Below are 9101 nucleotides of genomic sequence, written 5' to 3' on the forward strand. Positions count from 1 at the left end.
ATGTTTCACACCTTCTTTTGTCTCCTCAGGCCTCTGTTGCTGGCCACGCTCCTCACTTACCTTCCATGGTCTCGCTCACCTCACTAAGGGAAGCAGTCAGACCACATTTCCACCCTCCCCCGCCGCGCCCACTGACCGGCCCGTGCTGGGAGCCTGGCTCGTGGCCTTTTCTCCCGTGGGTGCCTGCGCGTTCGCAAAAGCCGGCCCTCCTCTTCTGCAGGGGCCGTCGGTGCCGCTGACTCAAGGACGTCACTCCTGACGCCCCCTTCCCTCTCCGGCTTTACAGCATTTCTCTTCCTCCCAGACTGTAACAGAGACAATGGCCTGGAAAAAAAAATGGCAAAAATATTTTCTGTCTGTGTAACATTTCACACAATGTTAAAACCACGATGTTTGCTACGTGTTGCTTATGAGTTCCCATGCACATTGTGTCGATGCAGAGATCCACCGTGGTGATAAACGAGGAGTTTAGAGTAGTGGTTGCCTGGGATGGAGTCGGGCTTTGGGGACAGAGGGACGCAAAGCGGAGGAAGTACAGGGGCTTCAGATGCGTCGATCACGTCTTATTTCCTCACCCGAGTGCTGGATGTGTGGGTGTTCTCTTTCTTCTTAAATCTTTTATTTGTGTGTTGATGCTGATTAATGTAATTTGTCCACCAGATTGGGTGATTTCCCGGTTTGGTGCACTGTTGAACACCTGGCCAGGTAGTGCGTGGAGGGTGGTTTTGCCCTCTTGTTTGGGAAAGGGTACGTTTCTCCAACCCAGTTCACGTCTACATTTTTATTTCTGTGGTAGAAATATAAATAGCACTGCTGAGGGACAATGACACTTTATGGCCCTGAGCCATTCTTGTTACAAACTAATCATCATTCCAGGCATCTAGTCTGGAGCAGGAAGTAAGCCTGCAGATGGGAAACTCCCTGTGATGCTTCTGACGAACTTACTTCTGAGAAATGTGTGTGAGTCCAGGGCTTCTCTGCAGACTCAGCTGTCTTCATCTGTGACACCCCTCCCCCCAGCTGCCACCGACATGCCTTAGCTCTGCAGGCACAATCAGCAGCTCAGCGCTATACTGGATCAGTCTGCTGTTTGACCATTTGAAAAACCTTCAAAAAGATCCTTAAAAACTTCAAGAAGATCCTTCTGTCCCGGCCCGAGGGACCTTCTGTTACTCGTGGGGGTCAAGGGGGACCATGCCTGAAAGAGATGGGCGAGAGAAAGGAACGAGACCAAGCAAATGGTTGTCAAGGTCTACTTTACTTAGATTCTTAGTAGGTTTTATAAGCATACAGAAACAAGGAAGTAGAAACAGAAAAATAGAGTGGGGTGATGATGAGGCTTGGGTTTGGGGCAATCAGCCCCAATCAGCGTCTTATCGGTTTGGAAGCTGTTTGTGACTGATTACTCAACCCCAACCTGGCAGGTGGTCGGGAACAATTGCAGTTAGCACACCCTGGAGCATTTCGCGGTCAGCACGTCATGGAACATATTCTTTTCGGAGCTATACCTGGAGGGTGGGGTGCTGTTTTTGTCCTAGGAATTTTCCAGGGCGAAAGTGCGTAGGACAAGTCATAGGGGTGTTGAGGGTCCCAGCTTCTAACATCCTTCTACTAGGGCTGGGGGAATATTCGCATAAGAATCCTCACCCTGACCCATGCCTTCCTGAATCCTCAGTCTGGCCACACTTCGAGGGAACAGTGAGCCAGTCCTGCCTTGCGGCCTTTTGCTTCTGCCAAGTTACAACTCCAGTCCTTGGGTCTAGCCACCTGCTCTTGCTAAAAATGGTGAACCCCATGGAAGTGGCGGAGAGAAGCTAAGTAATAAACAAGGTCACACTGCTAGAAAGTAGGAGGAACCAGACTTGAACTCTGGCAGATCAAGTCCAGGGACCTGTCCTTCCTGTCTATACTATACTCACCTCATGAAAATATTACCTAAGGGATAGAGGGCAGGTCTACGCAGGGTATTTTGCACCCCAGCCCTAGTCCTGAAGATGGGAGCCATGGCCTCTCCGCTCAAGTGACCATCCTGAGACATCAAGGACAAGCCAACTTCATCAACAGTTTCAGGCCTGTCAGAAATGGGCCTGGCTTAGGTTGAAGACTGTGCACAAATATAAGAATAATTCCATTACTGACGAGAAAGGTGAGTCATTCTGCCAGGAAGTGAAAGTATAGCTGTGTGTACAAAAGCCAGGCCAATGTCCAAACTCCCCAGGTCCCTAGCACTGACTCCCTGAATCTGGGGTCGCTGCATGTGATAAATTCACTCAGCCAAGTTCGCCCTTTTATTGTTCTTTGTGTTGGTAGGTGGTTGAAGTTTCCGGAAAGGACAATGAAACTAAACCAGGGGCAGGAAGAGAACAGTGTGGGGGCACCAAGCAGACTTGGATCTCAACAACGTCCCTTCCCATGGCCCCTTCTGAGCAGATACCTTGCCCCCATGCCTGTGTGCAGCAGTGTTTTCTAGTCCTTTCCGGAGACTTGCTCCTTTTTGCACCCAGCAGCTGCACCCTAGATACCAGCAACTCCCTGAAGCAAGACAGGAACTTGGCCCTTTATAGCGCCACCTGCCTGTCTGGGAGCCACAGAGTTGAGACTTCTGAACTTGGTTCTCTTCTGTGCTCTTACTGTTCACACCTTTGTTTCGTGTGTATGTGTGTGTCTCTCCCATTACGTGGTAAACATACATCTACAATGCCCATTTTCTCTATTTAGAAATTTAATACGAGGAAGTGGTGAAACAATTCAAACAGTACAAAAGAGTCCACAGGAAAAAAGTAAATTTTACATTGTCCTCTAAACCTTCAGTTTCATCCATGGACGTAATTATTGTTTCCAATGTTTTGAACACACTTTAGAGATATCTTATTCTTATGTAAGCATATGTGTATCTGTGTCCTTCCCTCTCTTCCCATCCCACCAATGCTGCATGTTGTTTTGCACGTTGGTTAGCCCACTGAAGGTGTCTTGGAGACTGTTCCATAGCAGAACATATAGGTATCCTCGATCTATATGTTTGCACAACTGCTAGAGCGCCTTCGTATGTGTGAACCATCCATGATCTAAATAGCTCTTACCGATGGACACTGAGGTCTTGCAAACCCCATAAGGGCAAAAACAATATCATATCCAGCCTTTGTTTCCTACATTGCAACCTAAGACAGTGCATCACACAAAGGGATAAGCCAGATTGTTTAGTAATTAAAACACAAACACAGGCCGGGCGTGGTGGCTCACGCCTGTAATCCTAGCACTCTGGGAGGCCGAGGCAGGAGGATTGCTTGAGCTCAGGAGTTCAAGACCAGCCTAAGCAAGAGTGAGACCCCATCTCTACTATAAATAGAAAGAAATTAGCCAAACAACTAAAAATAGGAAAAAAAAATCAGCCAGGTACAGTGGCATGTGCCTGTGTGTCCCAGCTACCCAGGAGGCTGAGGCAGAAGGATCACTTGAGCCCAGGAGTTTGAGGTTGCTGTGAGCTAGGCTGATGCCATGGCACTCTAGCCCGGGCAACAGAGTGAGACTCTATCTCACAAAAAACCAAAACAAAACAAAATAAAAAATCGCAAACACAAACACAAACACAAAGCACAATCATATCTATTCTTTTTTTTTCGAAACAGAGTCTCGCTTTGTTGCCCAGGCTAGAGTGAGTGCCGTGGCATCAGCCTAGCTCACAGCAAACTCAAACTCCTGGGCTCAAGCAATCCTGCTGCCTCAGCCTCCCAAGTAGCTGGGACTACAGGCATGCGCCACCATGCCTGGCTAATTTTTTCTCTATATATTACTTGGCCAATTAATTTGTTTCTATTTATAGTAGAGACGGGGTCTCGCTCTTGCTCAGGCTGGTTTCAAACTCCTGACCTCCCGCCCGCCTTGGCTTCCCAGAGTGCTAGGATTACAGGCAAGAGCCACTGTGCCCGGCCCATATCTATTCTTGAATTGGGAAATAGCTTTTACTTATTCTGAGTTCTGACACCTGCTGCTTCATTTCACTAGAAATGTGGCATTCATACTTCCCATTTGGCTTCCTACTAGTCACACCAGCAACCACCATGTGCTCAGCTCTAGCATGTATCAGGTAAGGAGGAAACGTAGGGATGTGAGAAATGTCCCTCTCCTCCAGGAAATGACAATGTGGGTGGAGAGAGAAGATACTTTTTTGGCAAAGGTGACATAAAATAATCAAATAAAGATGGATTTTTAAAAATAAAGTTAGGACCATTGTCTTTCCAACAACAAGAAAGTAAAGTTAGAAGCCTTCCTCAGACCACTTGCACAAGCACAAAATTCCAAATGGTTTAAAGATATAAATGTTAAAAGCAGAAAGGGATTAAAAGAAAATGTAGAGGATAAAAGACCAGCAAAAGTTTCCCTAAGTAAGACACATAAGCCAGAAATCATAAAGGAAAAAGTTGATAAATTTGAATGTAAAACTTCTGTGTAATCTAACATAAGAAAATTGCATCAGAAGACACACAATGAAGTTTTGGAAGATGGATGGTGATGGTGGTGGTTGCACAACCAAAAATATTAATGTACTCTATGCCACTGAACAGTACACTTAAAATTTGTGAAAAGGATAGATTTTATTTTATGTCTATTTTATCACAATAATAAAAAAGGCATGCAATGAATTAGGAGAAAATATTTGCTATGTAACTATCTAAAGATGAAAGCCCCTGATAAAATTTGTAAAACTAAGCATCCTTTTAGGAATGAACCAACAAAGAATTTTTATGAATCAGAAAAAAAGTGACAAAGAGTCCAAATAAAAATTGAATTATGATAGCCGGGCCCGGTGGCTCACGCCTGTAATCCTAGCACTCTGGGAGGCCGAGGCGGGCTAATTGCTCAAGGTCAGGAGTTTGAAATCAGCCTGAGCAAGAGCGAGACCCCGTCTCTACTATAAATAGAAACAAATTAATTGGCCAACTAATATATAGAGAAAAAATTAGCCGAGCATGGTGGCGCATGCCTGTAGTCCCAGCTACTCGGGAGGCTGAGGCAGCAGGATTGCTTGAGCCCAGGAGTCTGAGGTTGCTGTGAGCTAGGCTGATGCCACAGCACTCACTCTAGCCTGGGCAACAAAGTGAGACTCTGTCTCAAAAAAAAAAAAAAAAAAAAAAATTGGATTACGCATATGAACAAGTGTTTCACAGAAGAGATAAAGATGGACAATGAAATTATGAAAAGATGTTCAATCTCCTTAGTAATTGCACAAAAAAAACGGATAGGATGAGATACTACCCCTAAGATTAGTAAATGTCAGGGGAGAAGAGATTGCTGAGGGTGTGGGAGGGGGGCACTCTTTTCTACCATTTTGGAAATATAAATCAGTGCAGCCTTATAGGGAAAGCAATTTCACATTTTTCGAAGATTTAATTGCACAACTCTAGGACAGAGCATGTCACTCTTCTTCCAGGGATTTTTTCCTTCAGAAATAGTCAGGTGGCTAAAAACACACATTCACTACTACACAGTGTATAATATAGTCTCAAATTGAAAATTCCCCACGTTCTTACGTAGAGGAACAGCTAATACATCTTACAAGCTATCCAACGATGTAATAGGCATGAATTAAGAGAGTGAATTGGGACTATGTATATCTCAGTTAGGGTCCAGTTAGAGATGGAGCCACACCAGTAATTTGAAAGGGAAAATTTAATGGAGTTATTAATGAGTGAAAGAAGGTTCCCTACTGAAGGTTCCCTACTAAAGGGTCAAGGGCGCTGTAAAGAACACAGGAGCAGCTGATGTAGTGAGCAGCTACTGCCTTGGGGGCTGAGGGAGAGAGAGCATTGAGGAAGGAACAGATCGGGGAGACTCCTCTCCACCCGCTGCTGCGAATCAGAACTGGTGAAGATGGGGCTGGAGCCCACTGAAGGTAGAGAGTTGGCTGGGGTGTCATGGCCTGAGCGAGTCTGCAGTCAGCAAATGGGGGCTGGTGAGCAGGAAGCTGCCCCCTGCAGGGCCGCTGCAGTCCTTGCGTGGGAACACCACTGCGTCTTCTGACAGCCGCTGGTGGCCATGCCACAGGAGTAGGAAGAACAGCAGCAGAACCAGGAAGAGAAACCTTTCTCTGCCAGGTCTTGCACTGCCCCTGCAGCGCCTCCTACTGACAAAGGCTGGGATTGTGCCAGCTGGCGAAGGGGTCTTTTTGTAGGGTGGAGCTGCAGTGTCATCAAGCAGCACAGAGAAGAGCGGATTTGCAGCGGAGAGGCAATACCGTTATTGATACTGGCACAGCACACTGGCCCTGCTTTTGTAAAAGAAATGGAGTGTGTGATATGTATGTGCATACATCATAACAATATATTTTCATACTTATTATGTATGTACTCTGCATGCCAGGAGCCTGTTCTAAGCATTTTGCATGTATTAACTCATTTGATTGTCACAGTAACCCTCACATGCAGGAATTGCTATTATCTCTACTTCATGAATGAGGAGGCAGAAGCACTGAGATGTTAACTTGCTCAAGGTCACACAGCTAGGACGTGGCAGAGGAGGAATTCTTATGCCTTTATAGACCTAGAAAAATCAGAAGGCTAACAGCGGTGACCTCAAGGAAGCATTGAAGAGGCCGTGGGAGGGGTTTATCAGTTTGTAATCAGTTTTTCTTTTTTTCTGTTTTTTTAGACAGAGTCTCGCTTTGTTGCACAGGCTAGAGTGAGTGCCGTGGCGTCAGCCTAGCTCACAGCAACCTCACACTCCTGGGCTCAAGCAATCCTCCTGCCTCAGCCTCTCAAGTAGTTGGGACTACAGGCACTCGCCACCATGCCTGGCTAATTTTTTCTCTATATATTAGTTGGCCAATTAATTTGTTTCTATTTATAGTAGAGATGGGGTCTCGCTCTTGCTCAGGCTGGTTTCGAACTCCTGACCTTGAGCAATCCTCCCGCCTCGGCCTCCCAGAGTGCCAGGATTACAGGTATGAGCCACCGTGCCCGGCCTGTAATCAGTTTTTCAATAAAGAAATAAATATAGTGACAAAACTACTGCTTTTTAATTTTATAATTGTATGATTATATCTATGGGTAGGATTGATTTTTAAATATATTTTTTCAAAGAAGAAACTAAAATAATTTCTAAATGACAGCTCACAGGGCCAGGCAGTAAAGAACAAGTCTCTGAGAGACGGCGGGACTTGGAGTGTTTTCAGCCGTGACTGAGGCGTGGCAAGCTGGGAGTGGCACGGCCTGAGCACAGGGTGGAAGGAGGTGAGTCACCTGCTGTGAGCCGTTGCTTTCTGGCGGCCCGTGTGTCTGAGCGGGACTGAAGGCTGGTTGTTTACACCGAGCTTCCTGCCCGCCCTGCCACCCCAACAGCTCCAGGAAGAAGGTGGCGCGTGGCTGCCAGGGAAATACCAGGCAAGGGAATTAGCATTTGTGGAGCACCTGTTGTCTGTGGGATAGTACGAGTCTCAGGTCACACGTAAAGCACCGCAGGTATTCAGCAGCCTTGTCAAATGGTCATTTTCCGCATGAAGGGACTGAAGCTCAGTGAAGCAAAGGAAGGTGTCCAGATTCCTCAGCAAGTGAGAGGCAGAGTCAGGATTTGAATCCAGGTCTGGCTGATACTAAGTCCAAGCTGGCCACACCACGCTGCTTTCCAGAGTGAAAAGCATGGAATTGCCTTTCCCCAGCCGGCTGCTTCTGGAGGGCTGACCCTGCGGGCTGATAGCAACTTTAATTGCTGTGGGCTGAGGGCTGCTGGTGAAGGCTTCCGTCCGTAAAGGTGCCAGAGGTGCTGACATTGGCTTCTGCTGAGCATCGTTCCTCCTGCCTTCCAGGAACAGCCTGGTGCATCCAGGCTCTGTATTTAGATATGTTTAGAAACACAGATACTTACCATTGTGTTACAATTGCCTACAGCATTCAGTATCATGACAACAATAGGCTATTCCACATAGCCTAGGTGTGTAGTAGGCTCTACCCCTAGGTTTGTGTAAGTGCCCTCTGTGATGTTTGCATAACAAAATCGCCTAACAATGCATTTCTCAGAACATATTGCTGTCATTAAGTGATGCATGAATATATATATATATACACACACAGTGAGGATAATGAACACATTTATGACCTCCAAAATATTCCTTATGCCCCTTGAATCCTGTCCTGCCCTTCCCAACTCCTGTACCTTATAGGCTCTTTTTAGTGCTATAAATTGCCCCATAGGTACTGCTTTAGTGGCATTCCACAAGTTTTCATGTTTTGTTTTCAATTCAGTTGAAATTATGATCTAATTTTCTTCTCATTTTTTTTTTAACCCCTGGATTTTTAGAAGTGTGTTATTTAGTTTCCAAATACTTGGGGATTTTCCAGACACTTTTCTGTTGTCCAGGCCAATAACAAATTCCTGTTCCCATGAAATCAGATAACTGATCCTCCCGGAGGGAGAATTATATCCAAGAATCACAGGTATTTTATGTCAGTGGTCATTGCCAGAGTGAATTCCACAGTGTTTGTAAATGCCTTAAATAAAAATCCACCAGAGGGCAGCAAGTCAACATGACAAGTCTATTGAAAAATTTTCTGATCAGGTAGAACAGATGGGGCTCAGGCAGGTGACAGAAGGAATAAGGTGGATGAGCTCAGGGTTAGTCTTTAAAGGAAGCTAGAGGGAAATGAGGCTGGGGTGAAAGAGAGAAAGATGGCACAGAACTCTATACACACTGTGATCCAGTAATTGCTATGCACACACAAAGATGATCCCTATGGGTAAAGAGAGATTGGGGCTCAACATTGTATTTTCTATTATGCTTTTGGCATTTCAAAATTATTTGAGGGGAATATGTAATACTTTTGTAAAAATTTTAATGATCAAAATGTTGAACCAGATCCCTAAGATTTAATTGTCTGTGTGGGTCTGAGCGGGGAGGGGGGGGGAATCTGGACAGGGTTCCTTGTGTCTGATTTGACAGGAGCATCCATATTGGGGACGGCAGCTGGATGGGCAGCTGAGGCCCAGCCAAGAAGTCTCAGACTCAGATAGCAGATTTTTTTTTCCCTGAATTAATTGAAGCCGTTTGAAATACATAATAAACTGGCATATTTGGCTAATAAATGCAAACAAATAGTAGCAGAATGAGGACA

This window comes from Microcebus murinus, chromosome 8, assembly GCF_040939455.1.
Source record: "Microcebus murinus isolate Inina chromosome 8, M.murinus_Inina_mat1.0, whole genome shotgun sequence".
Lineage (NCBI taxonomy): Eukaryota > Metazoa > Chordata > Mammalia > Primates > Cheirogaleidae > Microcebus > Microcebus murinus.